Below are 26,695 nucleotides of genomic sequence, written 5' to 3'. Positions count from 1 at the left end.
GAGAGAACAAATAACCACCCCTGTTGCTTTATTATGAATGCCATTTCCCTTGCGATGATGAATACTGGAAGCATAAAACTGCAATTTTGTTCTTTAATGGCGCTTGTCTTGTATTAACTGGTTTGCATATGTCCTGACACAAATCTATTAAATACTAATTTTTGTTCCATTTCCTTCCATTTCACCTATCCAGTTGTTCTGCAAAATAAGGCATAAATTCAATAGAGCTTTGCCAGCTGCTGGCTGTTCCTGCTCTACCCCTTCTTTCTCTCATTACTTGAGATAGCAGAGAGGGAAGGGATTCATCATGCACAATGAAGATCAAAGTGAGAAAGAAAGGAAAGCATTTAAGTTATTATGGAGGGCAGATCATACCGGCTGCAGATCGAGAGGAATGGATATGATGTTTTATGAGCTGTAGAACATGAAAATCACTTGAAAGTGAAGCCATATTGACACCTGGGAACTAGCCTCACATGCAAAAAAAAGTTTAAAATTAGGATAAAGTTGCAAATACATATGAGGAGACTGAAAACAAATGAAGAAAAGAATGCCAATTGAAGCCTATCCATTAGAGTTTAGAGACACTGCTATTTTGCATTTACTTTTACATGTCCTATTTCTTTAACCTCTGGCCTCCGCAGTTAATTTTTTTTTGTTTGCATTTTTCGCTCCCCTTCTTCCAAAAGTCATACCTATTTTTCGTCAACATAGCAGTATGAGGACTTATTTTTTTTATAGGATGAGTGGTAGTTTTGAATGATACCATCCATTTTACCATACAATGTACTGAAAAAAAAGGGAAAAAATTGAAATGGTGGAAACAATCAACCCTGTGTTCATTGTATGGTAAAATGACCAATGATTCTCTAGGTCAGTATGATTCGGTCTGACTGTGTTCCAACAAAACATTGGATTTCACTCAGACTAATGTTATTCTACGGGGCTATGTACATGTCCGATTTTTTTCCTCAGACCAAGCTGGTCCAAGGAAAAAAATCGCAACATGCATGAGTTTGACACAATATTCGGATCGCTCTCGTCAATGCAATTCAATGAGTCCATGGATAACATGCACCTGCACACAGTTGACATCCGAGTGCAGTCCAATTTCCACTGACTGACAGAATGGAGAAGATGGAGAATTTTTTTCTCCATCTTCTCTTCATCCAAGAGAATCGGATCACATTATGATAAACTCTGTTAAGAGAGTGTGATCAGAGTGTGATTTATATAATCAGACCGATTCTCTCTTTTTTTTAAATGGTGAAAAAAAAATCAGAAGTTTGTAAAAAAAGAAAAAATATATATATATTGTATTTGTGTCGTCATTTTCAGAGATCCATGATGTTTTTATTTAATCATCCATGTTGCTGTGTGACAGCTTGTTTTTATGTATGGTTAGTTGACATTTTTATTACCAATTTGGGGCACAAACAATATTTGAATCTATTTTTATTGCATCTTTTTTAGCAAGACGCGCTGACTGAAAAACTACAATTCTGGCATTTTGATTTTTTTTTTCCTTTTACAGCATTTACCATACGGGTTAATACATTTTATATTTTGATAAAACGGACTTTTAAGAATGTAATGATACCAAATAAATTCATTTTTACAATGTTTTAAATTTATTTATTTTTAATGGGGGGAAATAGAGGTGATTTGAATTTTTATATAGTCATGAAAATACAGAAAAATCTTTAAATGAGGTGTGTCCAAACTTTTGGTCTGTACTGTGTGTGTGTGTGTGTGTATATATATATATATATATATATATATATATATTTTCTTTTTTTTCTTTTTTTTTTTTTCTTTTTTTTTTTTTTTTTTGTCAAAACTTTTCTTGCCCATTTCTTTACTTTATTTTTTAGCCCTCTCAGCAAAACTGAGCCTTGAACCTTTGATCACTTGAATTTGTTCTTATGAAAGGAAGAGTTAAAAAAGTGACATGTTCAATTTGTACATTTTTCTAGAACTGAAATTTATCTGCTTGTTAAGAAATAAAATCTGTTCAAAATGTTCACAAAATTCTGCATTGGTTTTTAATTAAAAAAAACCTAAATGTTAGTTACAACCATAAAGTCCACATTAAGATGTAATTGGGCTTCGTGAATCGAAGACACTGAAGAGAAGGGTCATATCGAGGTGATTTGTTTAATTAGACAGGTACAAATTCAGCTCATCTAACATTTGGGGCCATATTCATCTATACACCTGCTCTACTGGAAAAGTGCAGAGCTATCAATCTACTAAATGACAAGCCTCAGGCAACAGGACTACTGAAACTTATTAGAAATTCAGGCTATTGCCTAAACAAGAAGGTCTTTTTCTGTAATTCTCCACATGCATAGAAATACAGACATGGATTATTCAATACATCCTGAAACTATATTTAACTGTCAAATTAATAACTGTACTGCCTGAATCACTAAGAGAAGATCCCACACATCAGAGCATTAGAGCCATACATTTATGACCATAGATAATCATAGAAACAGATAGCCAAAAACAAATTGTATCCTCAAAAGTGTCAACTAGGGTAGCCAGAAGTAATGAGTAGAGATGAGCGTTGTTCTACTCGAACTCTTCGCCAATCTCAAATTCGAGCTGTTTTGGGCGGTGTTCGAGCCGTTCGGCGAACACGAACAATTTGAGAAAAATTCAGCTGTTCGAGGTTATGTTCGATAACTGTTCGTGCACCAAAATCATAACTGGATTTTTTCTCAGTAATGATGAAAATTAATGTTAATACGCAGTTTGAGTGTACAGCGGGGCGGGGGGAGGGGCAGGGGATGGATCTCTGCAGGAATAATGAAGATCTCCATTTTTTTTTCTCTTTCCCGCATTTACAGTGGGGAGGTGCAATCTGTCAGCCTATCAGCAGCGCACACACGGAGCGAAGTGCTTTTTTTCACACAATCAAGGGCATGTGTCATTGGCAGTGTATGTCACATGTCCTTGCCCTATAAGACCAAGCCATTTTCCCCGTCGCCACTATTTTCTCACTGCTGCAGCTGCGTGTTAGACGGCACCGCTGTTGCTGTGTGCGCTATACCTTGTTAATTTCAAGCCAATTTTCGCACAAATATACAGATAGCTTGGGAGTAGGGAATAATTGTGATTGCAGTCCTTTTAAGGACTAGGTTACAGCATTTCCTACGACTTTTATCAGGGAGGTCTGTGCTCTTAAATAGATCGGTTGTGGGAGTACAGACTAATTGTAATTGCAGTCCTTTTCAGGACTAGGTTACATCAGTTCCTATCAGTTTTTGCCAGGCAGGTCTGTGCAAGTTTTTTTCACAGCATTTGGCTGAATCTAGCAAAGCTAATCCTTTTTGGCCTATTGCAGAGTGTGTTAGTCAGTGGAGTAGCCTATCTGTGTTGCAAGATATACCACCTGTGTATAGAATACCAATTTTTTTACTGCACCTAGTGAAGTAAAATCTTTTGGGCATAGCATCATTCTATTAGTCCATCTATACTGACCTCCATCAGGTTGCAAATTAAAACTAATTTTTATCTGCATCTACAGTACCTCTGAAAAAATATTTGGGCTTCTAGCAGTGTGTGGGACTTGTTCTATTAGTCCATCTATACTGACCTCCATCAGGTTGCAAACTGAATATATTTTTTTCTGCATCTACCTCTGAAAAAATATTGGGCTTCTAGCTGTGTGTGGGTCTTGTTCTATTAATCCATCTATACTGACCTCCATCAGGTTGCAAACTGAATATAATTTTTTTCTGCATCTAGCTCTGAAAAAATATTTGGCCTTCTAGTAGTGTGTCGGACTTTCTCTATTAGTCCATCTATACTGACCTCCATCAGGTTGCAAATTAAAAATAATTTTTATCTGCATCTACAGTACCTCTGAAAAAATATTTGGGCTTCTAGCTGTGTGCGGGACTTGTTGTATTAGTCCATCTATACTGACCTCCATCAGGTTGCAAACTGAATATATTTTTTTCTGCATCTACCTCTGAAAAAATATTTGGCCTTCTAGCAGTGTGTGGGACTTGGTCTATTAGTCCATCTATACTGACCTCCATCAGGTTGCAAATTAAAACTAATTTTTATCTGCATCTACAGTACCTCTGAAAAAATATTTGGGCTTCTAGCAGTGTGTGGGACTTGTTCTATTAGTCCATCTATACTGACCTCCATCAGGTTGCAAACTGAATATATTTTTTTCTGCATCTACCTCTGAAAAAATATTGGGCTTCTAGCTGTGTGTGGGTCTTGTTCTATTAATCCATCTATACTGACCTCCATCAGGTTGCAAACTGAATATATTTTTTTCTGCATCTACCTCTGAAAAAATATTTGGCCTTCTAGTAGTGTGTCGGACTTTCTCTATTAGTCCATCTATACTGACCTCCATCAGGTTGCAAATTAAAACTAATTTTTATCTGCATCTACAGTACCTCTGAAAAAATATTTGGGCTTCTAGCAGTGTGTGGGACTTGTTCTATTAGTCCATCTATACTGACCTCCATCAGGTTGCAAACTGAATGTAGTTTTTTCTGCATCTACCTCTGAAAAAATATTGGGCTTCTAGCTGTGTGTGGGTCTTGTTCTATTAATCCATCTATACTGACCTCCATCAGGTTGCAAACTGAATATATTTTTTTCTGCATCTACCTCTGAAAAAATATTTGGCCTTCTAGTAGTGTGTCGGACTTTCTCTATTAGTCCATCTATACTGACCTCCATCAGGTTGCAAATTCAAAATAATTTTTTTCTGCATCTAACCCAGCCAATAGTTTTGGCCTAATACCACAGTTTGGCCACTCAGCTCTGCTCGGTTACCATCCATTGTTTTTTTGTGCAAACAACTCCAGAGTTGTGAATTAGTTAACCACCAAAATGAGTGGAAAAAGGCCTGCTGCTGGTGGAAAGGGGAATAGGCGTGTTGGGAAGGGGAAAAAAGGTTGTGTCCGTGGGGTAGGTGTTAAAGCAACAGTAACATCTGCAGAAGAAAGACCATGTTCCAGCCAAACTAAAATGTCTACTTCTTTTAGCGGACAATGTGATAAGATCCCTTTCTTACGGCCACGCCAATCGCTACAAATTCCAGATGAGGCACAAAAACAGCAGGTGCTTCAACGGATATCAAGTGCTCCTTTAAGTGGGCTCTCCTCCATATCAACTTCAACATCACAAATACTCCAGTCCTCAAAGGTGTCACCCAAATCGCACTTGCTTCCTCACAGCTCCCAAATCTCCAGCTGCCCGTCTGAGTATGAGGTAGAACAGATGGTTGAGTCTGCAGAGCTGTTTACTCATACTATAGCCTGGGAATCAGAGGTCGACTCCAGCGCTTCTGTGAATCCAGACGAGGAAATGATCTGCACTGATGCCCAGAATCTTTATGAGTCGGATCCAGGACCAGACGCAGAAGGTTCTGACCATAATGTAGACCCTCATTCCCAAACTGTAACTCCTGTTGGTGGAGACAATGAGGAAGACGATGATAAGACTCAAATACCTGATTGGAGCGACAACTTTAGTTTTTTGTCAGGGCAGGAACAGGTTGGCTCTGAGGACGACGGGTGTGATAACGCACAGGGTGATGATGATGAGGTCGGAGATCCCACTTACTGTCAACCCACAGTCAGCCAAGAGATGAGGTCAGCAGAGGAGGTGGAGGAAGATGCTAGTGACGACGAGGTCAGGTTGCGCCTTCCTGGACAGAGACGTAGTACTGGAAGCACGTCAACAACTGCATCCTCAAACACAACTCTGCCTCTCACCACAAGTCGTGGTGGCTCTTCAGGTCGCATGGGTGCTAAGCCTTGCATAGCCTGGGCATTTTTTCAGATCGATAAAGATGACCCAACTCGTGTTATCTGTAACATTTGTCAGCAAAAGCTAAGTAGAGGCCAAAAAATACATAGTTTGAGTACTTCATGCATGAACCGGCACATGGACATGAAGCATAAGTTGCAGTGGGAAGCTCAGTGTGCTACAATGCGGCCTAGCCGGCCGGGCCAACCACCGTCTGCCATATCTTGTGCATCCGCGGCCTCTTCATCCTCTGTGACTGGGGGGACAGCAGTCACACCTGTTTTGGGGCGCAGACCTGCCACCTCTTTACCCGCAACAGCCAGCGTGATTGGCAGGTCATCATTTTCTTTGGAGGTGGTAACACCAGCTGGTGTTGAGCGCTGTCCGACATCGATAGCACCACCTTTGGATGAAGGCAACCTAACATGTCCGCCTGCATCTTCCTCACAGACCGGCAGTTTGCCGGGGACACCCTTATCAACCCCATCTAAGCACAATAGCCAGCCCTCGGTCCCTCAGATGTGGACAAGTAAAAGACCATTTCCTCCTAGCCATGAGAAACCTAAGAGGTTGAATTTCACCATCTGCAAGCTCTTGGCTACAGAAATGCTGCCTTTCCGCCTGGTGGACACAGAGGATTTTCGAGACCTTATGTCCGTCGCAGTGCCCCAGTACCAGATGCCCAGTCGGCACTACTTCTCAAAGAAAGGTGTGCCTGCGCTCCACCAGCATGTCGCACACAACATCACCGCTTCTTTGAGAAACTCTGTGTGTGACAGGGTGCATTTCACCACAGACACTTGGACGAGTAGGCATGGACAGGGGCGTTACATGTCGCTGACTGGGCACTGGGTAACTATGGTGACAGCAGGACAAGGGGCTGCTGTCCAAGTCTTGCCGTCCCCACGAGTTGTGCGTCAATCCTCTTTATGTCAAAGTTCCTCCACTGCTTCTGCCTCCTCAACCTCCTCTCGGTCTTCCACCTGCACCCAAAGCCTGTCTGGTCATGCCACAAGCTTTCTAACTGCGCAGAAGGGATCCTGCACACCTCCTTACTATGCTGGCAGTAGGGCTCAACGTCATCAGGCGGTTTTTACATTGAAATGTCTGGGAAATGTGAGTCACACAGCTGAGGAGTTGTGGTCAGCTCTGGAGAACCAATTTCATGAATGGTTGTCTCCACTGGACCTGAAACCAGGGAAGGCCGTGTGCGACAATGCTGCAAACCTGGGTGTGGCCCTTCGCCGGGGCAATGTCACACACGTGCCTTGTATGGCTCACGTGTTGAACCTGGTTGTCCAGCAATTTTTAGCCCACTATCCCAGACTAGATGGCCTTCTGCAGAGGGCACGGTCGCTGTGTGCTCACTTCCGCCGTTCGCATCCCGCAGCTCAGCGACTTACATCTCTACAGAAGTCGTTGGGCCTGCCACTTCACCGGCTAAAATGCGATGTGCCTACCCGGTGGAATTCAACTCTGCACATGTTGCAGCGACTGTGGCAGCACCGACAAGCCCTGGTGCAATACGTTCTGACGTATAGCCTGGGCCAACGAGATTCAGAGGTGGGGCAAATTACGCTGGAGGAGTGGTCTCAGATCAGGGACCTATGCACCCTTCTGCACAGTTTTGAAATGGCGACGAAGATGTTTAGTGCTGACGATGCCATTATCAGCATGACTATTCCGGTGATTTACATGCTGGAGCACATGTTAAACAGAATTCGGAGTCAGGTGGTGGCACAAGAGGAGGTGGAGGAAGTAGAGGAGGAGGAGTTGTATGCGGAAGGGCTAACATCTGCAAGGTCCAGAAGGTCGGCAGCACCAAGGCGGCAGGCATGTGAGGGTGGGGGAGATGGTTTTACCAGGGCGCATGGTAGCAGCCAAACTAGTGAGGAAGGTGCAGGAGCCCAGGAAGAAGTGGAGGACGAACTGATGGAAGACTCATCAGATGAGGGAGACCTTGATCACATTTCTGTTGTGCGAGGTTGGGGGGAGAGGACAGAGGAAGGAAGCATGATTGTTACCTCGCCACCAACACAACAGGGACTTGGTGCTCCTGGATGCGCAACACACATGAGTGCCTTCTTGCTGCACTACCTGCAACATGACCCTCGAATTGTGAGAATTAGAAATAATCCTGACTACTGGGTTGCCACACTGTTAGATCCCCGGTACAAAAGTAAATTTGCAGAAATTATTCCTGCCATAGAAAGGGATGCACGCATGCAGGAGTATCAGCAGAGACTGTTGCAGAATCTTACATGTGCTTTTCCACAAAATACCAGTGGTGCACGTAGTGAATCTCACAGTTCCAACTTGCCAACCGTGGGACCGTCAAGTGTTCAGCACTCAAACCGTAACAGAACCACAGTATCTGCTGGTAACATCAATTTTGCGGAATCATTTCACCACTTTTTTAGCCCATCCTTTGCAAGGCCACAGGAGACAAGAAGTCTGACACATAGTCAACGCCTAGAGACGATGGTACAGGAGTATCTCCAAGTAAACATTGAAGCCACGACTGTGTCACTGGACCCTTGCTCTTTTTGGGCTTCCAATCTGGATAAATGGCCAGAGCTAGCCACTTACGCCTTGGAGATCTTGTCATGCCCCGCAGCCAGCGTTCTGTCTGAACGTGTGTTCAGCGCTGCTGGTGGTGTGCTGACAGATAAGCGCACGCGGCTCTCCACTGATAATGTAGACAGACTCACGTTCATAAAGATGAACAAATCATGGATCCGAAACGACTTTTCTACCCCTGTGTCATCCTGGGGAGAGTAAAAGCTTGATGATTGGTTAAAATCACCCTAAGAAACGTTTTAAGCTTTCAAATTACTAATCATGTTTATCTGTATCTTGACTGGAAAATAATTTGGGCTTTGTAGCAGTGTGCAGCACTGATCCTATTAGGCCATCTATAATAAGCTCCACCAGATTTAAAATTAAAAATAATTTTTAGCTACATCTAGCCCGGAAAATAATTTTGGGGCTCCGAGATGCGCAAGACACATAAGTGCCTTCTTGCTGCACTACCTGCAGCATGACCCTCATATTGTCAGAATTCGAAGTAATCATGACTACTGGGTTGCCACACTCTTAGATCCCCCAAACTTTTCGATCAACCTTTTCATTTTAATAAAGACCAAAAAAATGGTCATTTTTGAAATTATAAGCATTAGCAGGTTGTTAGAAACTGAAATCAAACAGTTTTCAACTCAAAACTTTATTCTAGGTGATGTTACATTTTCACATAGGACCCCTTGTTCGAAAGGAGCTTCTGAACTCTCTCGTCCATTGAATTTGTCAGGTTTTGGATGGTTTCTGCTTCAATTGTTTTGCATGAGGACAGAATACCCTCCCAGAGCTGTTGCTTAGATGTGAACTGCCTCCCGCCATCATAGACACTCCTTTTAATGATGCTCCAAAGGTTCTGAATGGGGTAGAGGTCAGGGGAGCATGGGGGTCACACCATAAGTTTGTCCCCTTTTATGCCCATATCAGCCAGAGATGCAGATGTTTTATGTGCAGCATGAGATGGTGCATTATCATGCAGAAAAATGATCTTGCTGTGAAATACACGGTTCTTCTTCTTGAACCATGGCAGGAAGTGCTGTTTGAGAAAATCCACATACATTATGGAGTTCATCTTTAGCGCCTTCAGGGATCCTAAAGGGGCCGACAATCTCTCTCCCCATGATTCCAGCCCAAAACATTACTCCACCTCCTCCTTGTTGGCGCTGTAGCCGTGTTTGCGTGGGGTGTCCATCAACCAGCCATCCTCCACTCCATCCATCTGGACCATCGAGCGCTGCACGGCACTCATCCGTGAACAAAACAGTTTTGAAATCAGTCTTCATGTAATGTTTGGCCCACTGGAGCCGTTTCTGCTTGTGTGAAGTGGATAGAGGAGGTCGACAGGATGGCGTATGCACAGCTGCAAACCTCTGAAGGACCCTGCATCTTGTTGTTCGGGGGACGTTGGAGGCACAAGCAGCTTCAAAAACTTGTCTGCTGCTATGACAAGGCTTTTTTGCCGCTGCTCTTTCAACCTGACGTAATTGCCTGTAGGAAAGAGTCCTCAATTTGCCCTTATCAGCACGCACATGTGTGTACTGTGAATCAGCTACATACTTCTTGATTGCCAAGACACTTCATCCTGATCATCGCACAATGTTGATTGTAGTCATGCCTTGACCTAAACACTCCACAATTTGTTGCTTCTCAGCAGCCGACACATCCTTTTTCTTTCCCATTTTGGCAGAAAATATAGGCTGCTTAATAATGTGAGAGAGCCTTCTTAAGTAGTCTTGCCTTTCATTGGACACACCTGCCAAACTAATTAGCACAGGTGTCTGCAATTGCTTACAGTGATATAAAGAGCCCTGACACACATCACCATCAATGAGTTTAACTGACAAACAAACAAATTCTTCCCTTATCACTCCTAAACACTTTTTGCATAATAATTTGGAACGCGGTGTACATGTGCTTTTCCACAAAACACCAGCGGTTCACGTAGTGAATCTTACAGTTCTAACTTGCCAACCGTGGTCTGTATGGAATTGTTCAATAAAGGGCCCAAAATTAAGATAACATAGATGGGAGAGGTCTCTATGAATAGGAATTCCTAAGTATTTGATACCCTGTGAGGGCCAGGCAAAGGGAAAGTTGGACTGGATGGAATCCTATATGGATTTGGGGAGGGAGACATCGAGGGCCTCAGACTTCGCTGCATTGATTTTAAAATTTTACCATGTAACAAAGTGATCTATTTCAGCCATAACAGCATGGATGGATATATGTGATTGAGTGATATATACTAGGACATCATCAGCAAATAGAGAGCACTTGTACTCGGTGCCTCCCACCTCAATCCACCTAATATTGGGGTTATGGCGAATTGATGAGAGCAGGTGCTCCGTTACTAGGATGTATAAGAGAGGGGACAGAGGACATCCCTGCCTTGTCCCATTGGTGATTGTGAAAGGTGATGAAAATGTTCTGACGCACCCCCTGGGCCTTGGGACACCCGGAGCCGGACCCTTTTTGGTGGATGCTGGTGGTTGTAGTCTTCGTGGCGGCGACCCGGTTCCGTGGCTCAGGGCGGTCAAACCAGTGGCGGAACTATTTATGTGGTTTTGATGTTTAAATGTCCGACTACGCCACCCGTGGATTGCGGTCAGAGTGAACCGCCGCTACAGGGCAGACCGCTGAGGCTGGTGTTGTGGGTGCAGCAGAGCGTAGCATAACTCCCCACGGGAGGAGTATAGCCTCAGGGCAGTGTATGCGGAGGATGGGGGTGATGGTGCAGGGCAGCAGCAGTAACGACACGGAGTCAGTGATGCAGTCCAGGGCCTTTACTCACAGTTCTTATTATCCAGACCACGTCTGCAGGTAACGGCTGCCCACGTCGTACTGTGCTCACCAGGTGAGGGGCTCAGACAAGTCCCAGATAACTTTGGAGCACTTCACAGGACCCCCTTTGTGTGTCCTTTGTCTGGCCTTTCTTACCAACACTTCTGTCCGGCTGCCTCAGGCCTCCTCTTGGTAAACTTGGCGCCAGTTTCCCTGACCCTATGTGGTGCCTTCCTAGCGGGTGTAGCGAGGGGCTGCGCCACATAAAATGTCAGAGCCTCCGGTTTCTAGCTGAGGGTCGTTTCCTGCCTCCACTAGTTCGGGGACCGGTCTCCCCCTTTGGCCTGACCCCTCCACGCAGGTGGATTCGGGCGTGCGGTGGCGACTCGCCCGTCCGCACCCCTGGGATCCCTTCATTTCTCGTTCCTGGAGCCTTCTCCGCTCCTCTTCCTTCCTTCTCCCTCTTCCAGGCCTGGGCCTCTGTTACTAGGCCCGCCTCCGGAGCAGAGCTCATGCAGAGCCCCTGCTCCCTGCCACTTCTGCTCAGACTTCTCTGCACTGAACTAAGATGGTGCCCACCTTTTATACTCCCTTCTCAATGCACCCAGGAACTGCTTCCTCCCTGCTCCTGCACTACAGGGTTCCCCTTCCTCAGTGTTCCCTCCCCCCACTCCAGCCAGGGACAGGGACTGTCGTGCCCATCTCAGGGGCATATTGGTCGCCCTGCCCCACGGCAATGTGGTGTAATGCATGCAGGTGTCGGGTCCTGATCCACACTCCATCCTTACCTGAGAGTGAGATATCACACCTCTGGGTGAGGTGCAATACGTCTGTAGCAACCGAGCCCTCAGGGTGCTACAGTTCCATTTATCTTCAGCCTAGGTGACGTATTGCGATACAGGGCCGTGATTTTGGCTATAAAAGGGTCCCCTAGATCCCTACCCCAAGCTTTTTAAGAGAATCATATATGGCGTGCCAGGAGACTCTATGGAATGCTTTCTCAGCATCCAACGAGAGTATCTAATTACAAATTTTTAACTGCATCTAGCCCAGGAAGTACTTTGTGCCTAGTAGCAGTGTCTGCTAGTCAGCGGATTATCCCGGCTGTTAAGCAAGCTACACCACCTGTAGTTTAGACACTTAATTTTTTCAAAGGAAATGCTTCGGGACCATGGGATACTCAGTGAAGAGCATCAGGAGGCACCCCAAGGCATAGGGGCTGGGACTGGCAGTAGGATGCCTTGCGGTGGACAGCCGAGCTCGATCCTTATAAAAGCTTTTTAACTGCAGCAGCTTTAGTGGACGCTACTGGAGCTGGAATTACGCGGCTGCTGGCATGAGACTTGCCCTCCAATAGATCCTTGTAAATGGATTTAAAGTGTATTCATTCAAATTAGAGAGACAATTTAAATTTTAAAGCTTAGAGCTGCCTCCACCACAGGGGGGCTCGCTCGACCCACCAGCGGACAGGCACCAGTATTGGGAGAGGGGGGCTGGCCATCAGGGTTCACCGCGGCTCTGGCACAAACCCGGCGACACGGAGGTGGCATGGGCAGGAGCGGACTGGCCGTGTCGGCTTCTCACTTTTTGGATTTTAGAAGGGCATGACATGCCTATATCTGTGTCTCCCCCTCCTTTTACTCCTCCACCTCTTTTATTTTCGCATGACTATATGTACTTGTCACTTTTCCATGTGTTAGTTGTGTCTTCTGAGCAGTTTGTCAGCTTTTGGACACCTTTGAAGGTGTGTTTTTGTTTGCCTGCCATTGGTTTTAACGGTGTTCGAAGGTGTTCGACGAACAGTTCGACGAACAGTTCGGCGAACACACGGGTGTTCGACGAACCGAACCGAACTCGAACACTACGGGGGTGGCTCAACACTAGTAATGAGTGCCCCAAACATATGTAATACAATCTCCATAGACACATACTTCTTTGTTTCTTTGGAGTCTTACCACAAGTAACTGTCATATGACTCACCATCCTTAGCTTTCCTATTGGACGTCGGATATCATTTTGGGCAACAGTTAATAGGATCTCTTTAAATTCAAAATGGACTGTTTCAGGCTTAGAATCCTTAAAGGCATCTGTCAGAAGGATTAACCCTTCTAAGCCGTCAATATGGTCATGCAGGTCATAGAAATCTGAATAAAGTGATATATTGATATCTGCAATCCAATGTCTTATTCCAGAGAAATCCACGGGTTTCTAAATAATAAAAATGAAAACTATTAACATCTATGGGCCGGACACTGATCTGCAGTAGAATCTGCCTCCAGAGCTTATTTTAATTTCATATGAAAGGGGCAGTACCAATATGAGACATGTAGGGCAGGAGAGCAGATTGTCAGTTATTACATGTCTCACACTTGTAACACCCCCTTTCATTTAAAACAAGCTCTAGAAGCAGATTATCGGGGAGATCAGTGTCAGGCCCATACTCCTGAACAGCTCACTTGCATATAAGAAAAACGTGGAATTCTCTGGATTAACACATCGCATCGCAGATATCAAGGTATCATTTTATTAAACTTTCCATGACCTGCATGTCTTCACTGAATAAGTAATTTTATGAGTGTCTCCAATCAAAATTCTTAAATTATTTCACTTTCTATTCCAATTGGAGTAATTTTAAAAAATAACTTGTATTGATATTTTAAAAAGTCCAGAATTATACAGAAAAAATGTTTTGATAGATTTTTATATGAAATATAAAACATTTAGAAATCTCACTGCACTCAAGTTTTTAAATGGTAAGTTAGGTATTTTAGCCCTGTATTCATGAGATGAGATGCTTTATTCTGAAATGTTATCCTAGCTCAAACCCTCGCTGAATAGTATATTCAGTATTTTAATATACAGTACCTGCTATTGTGATAAGCAGTTTATATTAGGTTAAGGTATTGCTAGTTTTACTCTTTTAAGAATATAGAAATTTAAAGCATCAGACATCTCTATCTTTCACTTCCTCTTGACATTTTTCATGTTTTGCTAACTCACAACATGGAATTTCACTGTTTTTTTGAGGGTTTGCATTAGGTTTGTTTAGCAGGTTTTGCTCAAGAATATGTATATCTAATATGTATTTTGCACTATCCATCTTTCCCTCGACTTGGACCATTTTCCCTGTCCATGCTGCCGAAAAACATCCCCACAGCATGCTGCTGTCACCACCATGTCTCACTGTGGGGACGGTGTTTTTAGAGTGATGAGCTGTATTGGTTTGTCACCATACATAGCGTTTACACTGGTGGCCAAAAAGTTAAATTTTGGTCTCATCTGACCACAGCACCTTCCTCCATACATTTAAGGATTCTCCCATATGTCTTTTGGCAAACTCAAAGACCCTTACAATTTTTGTGTGTAAGTAGAGGCTTTTTTTCTGCAAACTCCTCCATAAAGGCCACCTCTATGGCATGTACGGCTTATTGTGTTGATATGTATAGATATTCCAATCTCTGCTTGGAAACTCTGCAGCTCCTTCAGGGTTACCTGGGCTGAGAGTTTTGGTGGGCGGCCCGCTCTTGGCAGGTTTGTTGTGGTACCATGTTCTTTCCATTTGATAATAATGGATTTGATAGTGCTCCGGGGGATCATCAAAGATTGGGATATTTTTTTATAACCCAACCCTGACTTGTACTTCTCAACAAGTTTGTCCCCGACTTGTTTGGAGATCTCCTTGGTCTTCATGGTTTTGTTTGGTTAGTGGAGCCTCTTGCTTAATGGTGTTGCAGCCTCTGTGGCCTTTCAGAAAAGGTGTGCATATACTGACAGACCATGTGACACTTAGATTGCACACAGGTGGATTTCCTTTCACTAATCATGTGACTTTTGATAGGTAATTGCTTGCACCAGATTTTTTTAGGGAATTCATAGCAAAATGGGCGAATACATATGCACATGCCAATTTTAAGTTATTTGATCCCATAAATGTAATTTATGCCTATATTTTTTCACTTCACCAACTAATAATATTTAGTGCTGATGCATTACACACAAATCGAATGACAAATATATCTTGTCTATATGATATGATATACTCTATTGTTCTCCCTATCAGATAATAAAAAGTGAAATGATAACATATAGAGTAATACATTTTATAACTAAATAAATAAATACCAAAACTGACTCAATGGCCAACCAAGTCATATAGAAATAATACATTAACAATCATTTTTATTGATTCTTAGTTATTTGTAAACAATCTTAAAAATAAAATGCATCTTTCTATGGTTCTCTGACTAAAAGGATTAACTAGGGAATGGGATCATATATAATGAGAGTGGGATTTGGGTTCATTGGACACTGGTTCGATATGGTACTCTACTATATAGTGTTTATGAAGAATATCAAGCAGAGTTTTATATTAGGGACCACAGACATCCAAGAAGCACTTACTCATCAATGAAACAAGAAAAAGAAAGTGATTCATTGATACCGAGGGGGCTGCACGCCCTTTTGGCTGTGCTGGATTTCAGTGTGGTTTGACTGTTTTGCTAGCCAGGTGCTTCGGTGCCTATCTCTGTCAGTTCGCTTGGTCCTCCTGGGACCTCTAGTACCTTTTTGTCAGTTTATCTTTTTGTGTTCGGCAACAACTTTCTCTGTTCAGGAGGTGTCCCATTTTTGTTCCAGTCCTTAGTTCTTTTAGGGACTCCTTCCTTTACTCTATAGGTCTTCGTTCAGACTAGCCGAGGACTAAGGCAGGTCGCTACATCGTAGGGATTGAGCTTAGTCTTACTGTAGAGACAGATTTCCCCTTCTTTCCTTAGTACATGTTGCAGATCATAACAGTAAGTCCAGCCCAAAAAACTAAAAGGAAAGAAATTTGGGATCAGTATGGTTTCCGTCCTGGATTAGGCTCAACGCTTGCAAGGATTGTCTCTGGAGGTGGCCGAGCTACAGCAACACGTGAGTAGCTGTTCTGGAGCGCATTTTGTGGAACCCAAGGTAGGACTGCCTGATTTTTTTATGGTAAACAGCAAGATTTTTTTTTCCTTTAAAAATGCTTGTTTGTTATATTTTTGTTTGAGACGAAGGTCCTCTGGAAATGAATCACAGCGCATTGGTTTTATTATGTCACTTTTGCGCAATGAACCACAAGGGTGGGCCTTTTCTCTCCAACCTAATGATTCATGCTTAAGGTCGGTAGAAGAATTTTTTTCTGCTATGGGTCTATTATATGACAATCCTGGTCGAATCTCATCTGCTAAGGCAGAACTCAGGCATTTGAATCAGGGGTCAGGTAATGTTGAAAATTATTGCACACACTTTAGAAGATGGGCTTCTGAAGTTAAATAGAATGATACTGCTCTGAAATGTCTATTTTTTGCTGGTCTGAGTGAAAGGGTTAAGGATTTGCTAATTGCTTTTCCCGCACCTTAGACTCTGCAGGATGCCATGCAATTAGCTGTTCCTGTGGATAGCAGGCTGAGGGCCAGGCAGAATGAGGTAAAGACTCCTGTAATGCCAGGTCCTAGTCCCCAGAAAATCTGCTCAGACGGCGAAGAACCGATGGAGGTTGGGGCGATGTCACTCCGCTCTCAGGAAAGAGACCGGAGGTTCGCTGAGGGATTGTGTCTTTATTGTGGTAAAGCTGACCATTTGATTAAGTATTGTGAGCTTCGTTTAAGTAAAGAAAAAAAAAAAAAGGTCAGGTACGCCCGTATTGCTTGTTTACGCTCTGCAGGAGTATTTCTTTCAGGGAGTACTACTTTGCAGGAAAATTTGATTGAATTTCAGGTATTTGTGGATTGTGGTTCAACACTTAATGTGATTGATAAAGGGTTTTTGGAAATACTTAAATTGAAATCCAAACCTTTGTCATCACCTATTTCTGTGATTGCAATTAATAACACTCCCTTGAAATGCATTACCCACAAGGTTGCTCCATTTCCCCTCACTATCAATGGACTTCACCAAGAAATTTTGGACTTGGTTGTACTAAATAATTTACCCTCTCCGGTCGTTCTAGGTTTGCCTTGGTTAAAACTGCACAATCCTTTACAGGACTGGTCTACTAATGTGATTAAGTCTTGGAGTCCGAAGTGCTATGATAAATGTTGTAATGGTCGCATTGCGGCTGTGGAAAATGGGGAATTACCTGTACCTATTCAAGATTTTTGGAGGGTTTTTTTGGAGGAGGAGTCGCAAGTTTTACCTCGTCATAGGGATTATGATTGCGCCACTGAGTTTGTTCCGGAAGCTACTCTTCCCAAGAGTCGCTTGTTTAATCTGACTATCCCTGAAAGAAAGGCCTTGGAGGAGCACATACAGACTAGCCTGGCTGCTGGTCACATTAGACCTTCTAAATCGCCTGTGGCAGTTGGATTTTTCTTTGTTAAAAAAAAGGACGGGGGTTTACGTCCATGTCTGGATTTTCGTGAAATTAATAAGATTACCGTACGCAATTCTTACCCATTGCCGTTAATTCCTGACTTGTTTAACCAGTTAGTGGGGGCCAAGTGGTTCTCTAAAATTGATCTCCGGGGGGCATACAATTTGTTACGAGCGAAGGAGGGTGATGAATGGAAAACTGCTTTTAACACTCTGGTAGGTCATTTTGAGAATCTGGTGATGCCTTTTGGTCTTACCAATGCACCTGCATTTTTTCAGAACCTTATTAATGACATCCTGAGACCTTTGATTGGTACTGTAAGAATGTCGTTGTGTCTTTGGATGACATTTTGATTTATTCGCCAGATCTAGAGTCCCATTGGCAGAGGGTACGTGAAGTTTTGCAGTTATTGAGTGATAATTCACTCTTTGCTAAGCTGGAGAAATGTGAGTTCGCTGTGCAGAAAATTAGTTTTTTGGGCTACATTGTCTCCAGCGAGGGCTTTGAGGTGGACCTGGTAAAAGTTCAGGCTGTGCAGGAGTGGCCTATTGGTTTGAAATCTATACAGAGATTTTGGGGTTTTGCCAGTTATTACAGGAAATTCATTACGAATTTTTCTCTAATTGTTAAGCCTCTAACCGATCTCACCAGGAAAGGAGCGAATACTGTCCAGTGGACTACTGAGGCCATTGAAGCGTTTAAGTATCTCAAAGAGAGGTTCAGTTCTGTCCCTATCCTTATGCAGCCTGATGAGGCCAAGCCTTTTTTGGTCGAGGTCGATGCTTCATCAGTGGGGGTCAGAGCAGTTTTGTCTCAGGAGAACAGGGATGGAGTACATCCTTGTGCCTTCTTTTCGAAAAAATTTCAGAAACCGAACTGAATTATGATGTTGGAAATCGAGAGTTGCTGGCTATTAAACTCGCGTTTGAACATTGGCGTCATTTTTTGGAAGGCGCTAGATTTCCTATTCAGGTTTTCACAGATCATAAGAATTTGATCTATCTGGATGCTGCCAAGCGCTTGAATGCCTGTCAAGCTAGGTGAGCACTTTTTTTTTCTCAGTTTCATTTTTCTGTTACCTATATCCCTGGTACTAAGAATGTTAAAGCCGATGCTTTATCTCGCAATTTCTCTCCTGCGGTCGGTGTCGAGGAGGAGGAGAGCATTTTACAGAAAGGAGTTGTGGTGGCGGCATTGGACTCCGTTTTGGAGAATGGGATTCTGAAAGCTCAAGTTGATGCTCCATCTAACACTCCCCATGGGAGGTTGTTCATGCCTAGAACCTTTAGGAGAGATTTGTTTGTGGAGTGTCATGAGTCTCGGTTGGCAGGTCATCCAGGAATTTCTGAGACTAAGAGACTTATCAGTCGCAGTTTTTGGTGGCCTGGATGGCAGAAAGAAGTCTTCAAGTGGGTGCATCAATGTACGATGTGTGCTAGGTCAAAGGCTTCACATACTCCTGCTGCGGGGTTGCTTTGCCCTCTGGAGGTTTCTAGTGCGCCTTGGACGCATCTTACAATGGATTTTATTACTGATTTGCCTGTGTCCGAGGGTTTTACTGTCTTCTGGGTGGTCGTGGACCGTTTTAGTAAGATGTGTCATTTGGTTCCATTCATTAAGTTGCCCTGCGCCAAGACACTCGCTAAGGCGTTTGTTAAGGAGATTGTCAAGCTTCATGGCGCTCCCACGGATATTGTTTCTGATAGAGGACTTCAGTTTGTGGCTCGCTTTTGGCATGCTTTTTGTGACAGGTTGGGAGTCCATTTGTCATTTTCGTCTGGGTATCATCCTGAGTCTAATGGACAGACTGAAAGAAAGTACCAGGATGTAGAACATTTTTTGCGTTGTTTTGTGGCGGACAATCAGGAGGTGTAGTCTGAGTTTCTGCCTCTCGCAGAATTTGCACTTAACAATCATACATCCTCCTCTGCTTGGTGTTCTCCTTTTTTTTGTTGTACTGGGAGACATCCATCTTTTGGCTCGTTCTCTAAATTGGGGTCGGCGGTGCCGGAGGAGGAGAATTTTTCCGGAGATTTGGAGAGAGTTTGGACTAATGTACGTTGCAACCTTCAATAGGGTAACAAGAAGTCCAAGAAGTATTTTAACAGGAAACGTAGGAGGTTTTGTTTACTGTGGGTGACATGGTTTGGTTGTCCTCAAAGAACCTGCGGTTGAGGATTCCCTCTAAAAAACTGGGTCCTAAGTTTGTGGGTCCATATAAAGTGCTTCAGGTTGTTAACCTGTCTGCGATTAGGTTGGATGTCACTACTTCCTGGAAGATTAATCCTGTGTTTCATGTTTCCTTATTGAAAAAGGCTGATGTTTCAGATAGGGATGCCACTGTCACAGTTCCTCCTGTGGTGGAAGACGGCGAATATGAAATTTCTCGTATGTTGAATTCTAGATGGCATAGAGGGAGATTACAGTATCTTGTCTCCTGGAAGGGTTTCAATCCCAAAGATAACTTCTGGGTAAGGGTGGATGATGTTTCTGGTTGTAGGCTTGTTAGAGCTTTCCACAAGAGGTTTCCAGATAGGCCTGGGCCTGGAGGATCCGGAGGATCCTCATAAAAGAGGGGGTACTGTTAGAACCCTCCTGTTTGTTTTATCCATCTTGTGTTTTGCGGTCACGTGACCATCTGCCTTTATATTCCAGCTCTGCCCTTTTGGCTGTGCTGGACTTCAGTGTTGTTTGACTGTTTTGCTAGCCAGGTGCTTCGGTGCCTATCTCTGTCAGTTCGCTTGGTCTTTCTGGGACCTCTAGTACATTTTTGTCAGTTTATCTTTTAGTGTTCTGCAACAACTTTCTCTGTTCAGGTGGTGTCCCAATTTTGTTCCAGTCCTTAGCTCTTCCTTTACTCTATAGGTCTTCGTTCAGACTAGCCGAGGACTAAGGTGGGTCCGTTCGCAAGGAACAGGCAGCCCGCTACATCGTAGGGATTCAGCTTAGTCTTACTGTAGGGACAGCTTTCCCCTTCTTTCCTTAGTACATGTTGCAGATCATAACAGTGATCAGGTTTTTCCCATACAAAATACAGACACCACCATTAGGGACTTTTTTTATAGCTTTCTGGAATGCTGTAAAAAAAAGTCCCCAATCCAGGCTGCAGTTCCTAAAAAATACCTTTTATTATACTTACTGATGTTGCGGTCCGGTCCGATGGGTGTCTCTGGTCTCGATGCGGCGCCTCCACTTTTGTTGCAATCGCCATCATAAAAGGTCTTTTATGGATCTGCTGACTAGATTGGGGACGTTTTTACTGCATTCCAGAATTAACCTTTCCCATTTTAGGTCAATTAGGATTACCATAATTTTTAATATTTTCCAAATGCCAGAATAATGAGGGAGAGAATGTTTTAAGGCATTTTTATTACTTACGGCAAAGTCAAAAGTTTACATGCATTTCATTAGTATTTAGCACCATTGCCCTTAAACTAAGTGACTTGGGTTAAACATTTGGGATATCCTTACACAAGATTCTCACAATAGTTGGTCAGAATTTGGGCCCATTCCTCCTGACAAAACTGGTGTAACTGATCCAGCTTTGTAGGCCGCCTTCTTGCACCTGCCTTTTCAGCTTTGCCCATAAATTTTCAATAGGACTGAGATCAGGGCTTTGTGATGGCCACTCCAAAACATTGACTTTGTTATCCTTAAGCCACTTTGTTACCATTTTGGCAGTATGCTTCGGGTCATTGTCCATTTGGAAGACCCTTTTCCCCCCAAGCTTTAATTTCCTGGCTGATGTCTTGAAATGTTGCTTCAGTTTTGCCACATAATCTTCTTTTCTAATGATGCCATCTATTTTGTGAAGTGCATCAGTCCCTCCTGCAGCAAAACAACCCCACAACATAATGCTGCCACCCCTGTGTTTCACGGATAGGATAGTGTTCTTAGGCTTTCAAGCTTCTCCCTTTTCCCTCCAAACATAACGATGATCATTATGCCCAAAAAGTTCAATTTTAGTTTCATCAGACCACAGGACTAGAGATGAGCGTTGTTCGACTCCAACTGTTCGCCAATCTCAAATTCGAGCTGTTTTGGGCGGTGTTCGAGCCGTTCGGCGAACACGAACGATTTGAGAAAAATTCGGCTGTTCGAGGTTATGTTCGATAAAAGATCGTGCACCAAAATCATAACTGGATTTTTTCTCAGTAATGATGAAAATTAATGTTAATACGCAGTTTGAGTGTACAGCGGGGTGGGGGGAGGGGCAGGGGATGGATCTCTGCAGGAACAATGAAGATCTCCATTTTTTTTTCTCTTTCCCGCATTTACAGTGGGGAGGTGCAATCTGTCAGCCTATCAGCAGCGCACAAACGGAGCGAAGTGCTTTTTTTCACACAAGCAAGGGCATGTGTCATTGGCAGTGTATGTCACATGTCCTTGCCCTATAAGACCAAGCCATTTTCCCCGTCGCCACCATTTTCTCACTGCTGCAGCTGCATGTTAGACAGCATTGCTGTTGCTGTGTGCGCTATACCTTGTTAATTTCAAGCCAATTTTCGCACAAATTTACAGATAGCTTGGGAGTAGGGAATAGTTGTGATTGCAGTCCTTTTAAGGACTAGGTTACAGCATTTCCTACGACTTTTATCAGGCAGGTCTGTGCTCTTAAATAGATAGATTGTGGGAGTAAAGACTAATTGTAATTGCAGTCCTTTTCAGGACTAGGTTACATGAGTTCCTATCAGTTTTTGCCAGGCAGGTCTGTGCCAGTGCTGTGCAAGTTTTTTTCACAGCATTTGGCTGAATCTAGCAAAGCTAATCCTTTTTGGCCTATTGCAGAGTGTGTTAGTCAGTGGAGTAGCCTATCTGTGTTGCAAGATATACCACCTGTGTATAGAATACCAATTTTTTTACTGCACATAGTGAAGTAAAATCTTTTGGGCATAGCATCATTCTATTAGTCCATCTATACTGACCTCCATCAGGTTGCAAATTGAATATAATTTTTTTCTGCATCTAGTTCTGAAAAAATATTTGGCCTTCTAGCAGTGTGTGGGACTTTCTCTATTAGTCCATCTATACTGACCTCCATCAGGTTGCAAATTAAAAATAATTTTTTGTCTGCATCTAGCTCTGAAAAAATATTTGGCCTTCTAGCAGTGTGTGGGACTTTCTCTATTAGTCCATCTATACTGACCTCCATCAGGCTGCAAATTAAAAATAATTTTTATCTGCATCTACCTCTGAAAAAATATTTGGCCTTCTAGCTGTGTGTGGGACTTGTTCTATTAGTCCATCTATACTGACCTCCATCAGGTTGCAAACTGAATATAATTTTTTTCTGCATCTAGCTCTGAAAAAATATTTGGCCTTCTAGCAGTGTGTGAGACTTTCTCTATTAGTCCATCTATACTGACCTCCATCAGGTTGCAAATTAAAAATAATTTATATCTGCATCTAGCTCTGAAAAAATATTTGGCCTTCTAGCAGTGTGTGGGACTTTCTCTATTAGTCCATCTATACTGACCTCCATCAGGTTGCAAATTAAAAATAATTTTTTGTCTGCATCTAGCTCTGAAAAAATATTTGGCCTTCTAGCAGTGTGTGGGACTTTCTCTATTAGTCCATCTATACTGACCTCCATCAGGTTGTAAATTAAAAATAATTTATATCTGCATCTAGCTCTGAAAAAATATTTGGCCTTCTAGCAGTGTGTGGGACTTTCTCTATTAGTCCATCTATACTGACCTCCATCAGGTTGCAAATTCAAAATAATTTTTTGTCTGCATCTAGCTCTGAAAAAATATTTGGCCTTCTAGCAGTGTGTGGGACTTTCTCTATTAGTCCATCTATACTGACCTCCATCAGGTTGCAAACTGAATATATTTTTTTTCTGCATCTACCTCTGAAAAAATATTGGGCTTCTAGCTGTGTGTGGGACTTGTTCTATTAATCCATCTATACAGACCTCCATCAGGTTGCAAACTGAATATAATTTTTTTCTGCATCTACCTCTGAAAAAATATTTGGGCTTCTAGCTGTGTGTGGGACTTGTTCTATTAGTCCATCTATACTGACCTCCATCAGGTTGCAAACTGAATATAATTTTTTTCTGCATCTAGCTCTGAAAAAATATTTGGCCTTCTAGCAGTGTGTGAGACTTTCTCTATTAGTCCATCTATACTGACCTCCATCAGGTTGCAAATTAAAAATAATTTATATCTGCATCTAGCTCTGAAAAAATATTTGGCCTTCTAGCAGTGTGTGGGACTTTCTCTATTAGTCCATCTATACTGACCTCCATCAGGTTGCAAATTAAAAATAATTTATATCTGCATCTAGCTCTGAAAAAATATTTGGCCTTCTAGCAGTGTGTGGGACTTTCTCTATTAGTCCATCTATACTGACCTCCATCAGGTTGCAAATTAAAAATAATTTTTTGTCTGCATCTAGCTCTGAAAAAATATTTGGCCTTCTAGCAGTGTGTGGGACTTTCTCTATTAGTCCATCTATACTGACCTCCATCAGGTTGTAAATTAAAAATAATTTATATCTGCATCTAGCTCTGAAAAAATATTTGGCCTTCTAGCAGTGTGTGGGACTTTCTCTATTAGTCCATCTATACTGACCTCCATCAGGTTGCAAATTCAAAATAATTTTTTGTCTGCATCTAGCTCTGAAAAAATATTTGGCCTTCTAGCAGTGTGTGGGACTTTCTCTATTAGTCCATCTATACTGACCTCCATCAGGTTGCAAACTGAATATATTTTTTTTCTGCATCTACCTCTGAAAAAATATTGGGCTTCTAGCTGTGTGTGGGACTTGTTCTATTAATCCATCTATACAGACCTCCATCAGGTTGCAAACTGAATATAATTTTTTTCTGCATCTACCTCTGAAAAAATATTTGGGCTTCTAGCTGTGTGTGGGACTTGTTCTATTAGTCCATCTATACTGACCTCCATCAGGTTGCAAACTGAATATAATTTTTTTCTGCATCTAGCTCTGAAAAAATATTTGGCCTTCTAGCAGTGTGTGAGACTTTCTCTATTAGTCCATCTATACTGACCTCCATCAGGTTGCAAATTAAAAATAATTTATATCTGCATCTAGCTCTGAAAAAATATTTGGCCTTCTAGCAGTGTGTGGGACTTTCTCTATTAGTCCATCTATACTGACCTCCATCAGGTTGCAAATTAAAAATAATTTTTTGTCTGCATCTAGCTCTGAAAAAATATTTGGCCTTCTAGCAGTGTGTGGGACTTTCTCTATTAGTCCATCTATACTGACCTCCATCAGGTTGTAAATTAAAAATAATTTATATCTGCATCTAGCTCTGAAAAAATATTTGGCCTTCTAGCAGTGTGTGGGACTTTCTCTATTAGTCCATCTATACTGACCTCCATCAGGTTGCAAATTCAAAATAATTTTTTGTCTGCATCTAGCTCTGAAAAAATATTTGGCCTTCTAGCAGTGTGTGGCACTTTCTCTATTAGTCCATCTATACTGACCTCCATCAGGTTGCAAACTGAATATATTTTTTTTCTGCATCTACCTCTGAAAAAATATTGGGCTTCTAGCTGTGTGTGGGACTTGTTCTATTAATCCATCTATACAGACCTCCATCAGGTTGCAAACTGAATATAATTTTTTTCTGCATCTACCTCTGAAAAAATATTTGGGCTTCTAGCTGTGTGTGGGACTTGTTCTATTAATCCATCTATACAGACCTCCATCAGGTTGCAAACTGAATATAATTTTTTTCTGCATCTACCTCTGAAAAAATATTTGGGCTTCTAGCTGTGTGTGGGACTTGTTCTATTAGTCCATCTATACTGACCTCCATCAGGTTGCAAACTGAATATAATTTTTTTCTGCATCTAACTCTGAAAAAATATTTGGCCTTCTAGCAGTGTGTGGGACTTTCTCTATTAGTCCATCTATACTGACCTCCATCAGGTTGCAAATTCAAAATAATTTTTATCTGCATCTAGCTCTGAAAAAATATTTGGCCTTCTAGCAGTGTGTGGGACTTTCTCTATTAGTCCATCTATACTGACCTCCATCAGGTTGCAAACTGAATATATTTTTTTTCTGCATCTACCTCTGAAAAAATATTGGGCTTCTAGCTGTGTGTGGGAATTGTTCTATTAATCCATCTATACAGACCTCCATCAGGTTGCAAACTGAATATAATTTTTTTCTGCATCTACCTCTGAAAAAATATTTGGGCTTCTAGCTGTGTGTGGGACTTGTTCTATTAATCCATCTATACAGACCTCCATCAGGTTGCAAACTGAATATAATTTTTTTCTGCATCTACCTCTGAAAAAATATTTGGGCTTCTAGCTGTGTGTGGGACTTGTTCTATTAGTCCATCTATACTGACCTCCATCAGGTTGCAAACTGAATATAATTTTTTTCTGCATCTAACTCTGAAAAAATATTTGGCCTTCTAGCAGTGTGTGGGACTTTCTCTATTAGTCCATCTATACTGACCTCCATCAGGTTGCAAATTAAAAATAATTTTTATCTGCATCTAGCTCTGAAAAAATATTTGGCCTTCTAGCAGTGTGTGGGACTTTCTCTATTAGTCCATCTATACTGACCTCCATCAGGTTGCAAATTCAAAATATTTTTTTGTCTGCATCTAGCTCTGAAAAAATATTTGGCCTTCTAGCAGTGTGTGGGACTTTCTCTATTAGTCCATCTATACTGACCTCCATCAGGCTGCAAATTAAAAATAATTTTTATCTGCATCTACCTCTGAAAAAATATTTGGCCTTCTAGCTGTGTGTGGGACTTGTTCTATTAGTCCATCTATACTGACCTCCATCAGGTTGCAAACTGAATATAATTTTTTTCTGCATCTAGCTCTGAAAAAATATTTGGCCTTCTAGCAGTGTGTGGGACTTTCTCTATTAGTCCATCTATACTGACCTCCATCAGGTTGCAAACTAAAAATAATTTATATCTGCATCTAGCTCTGAAAAAATATTTGGCCTTCTAGCAGTGTGTGGGACTTTCTCTATTAGTCCATCTATACTGACCTCCATCAGGTTGCAAACTGAATATATATTTTTTCTGCATCTACCTCTGAAAAAATATTTGGGCTTCTAGCTGTGTGTAGGACTTGTTCTATTAGTCCATCTATGCTGACCTCCATCAGGTTGCAAACTGAATACAATTTTTTTCTGCATCTACCTCTGAAAAAATATTTGGGCTTCTAGCTGTGTGTGGGACTTGTTCTATTACTCCATCTAT

At 42.2% G+C, this 26,695-nt stretch overlaps 1 protein-coding gene across 1 annotated transcript in view; it reads right to left on the bottom strand.

The window, feature by feature from the left end:
- The window catches only part of TPH2 (tryptophan hydroxylase 2), a 552,487-nt gene that overhangs the window by 494,134 nt on the left and 31,658 nt on the right, over nt 1-26,695 (bottom strand). The window lies entirely within an intron of this gene.

This window comes from Phyllobates terribilis, unplaced genomic scaffold (assembly GCF_046119375.1).
Source record: "Phyllobates terribilis strain yellow unplaced genomic scaffold, ASM4611937v1 Scaffold_11__3_contigs__length_659146591, whole genome shotgun sequence".
NCBI lineage: Eukaryota > Metazoa > Chordata > Amphibia > Anura > Dendrobatidae > Phyllobates > Phyllobates terribilis.
Note: the sequence above shows the minus strand (reverse complement) of the source record. Positions and strands in the feature narration are given on the sequence as shown.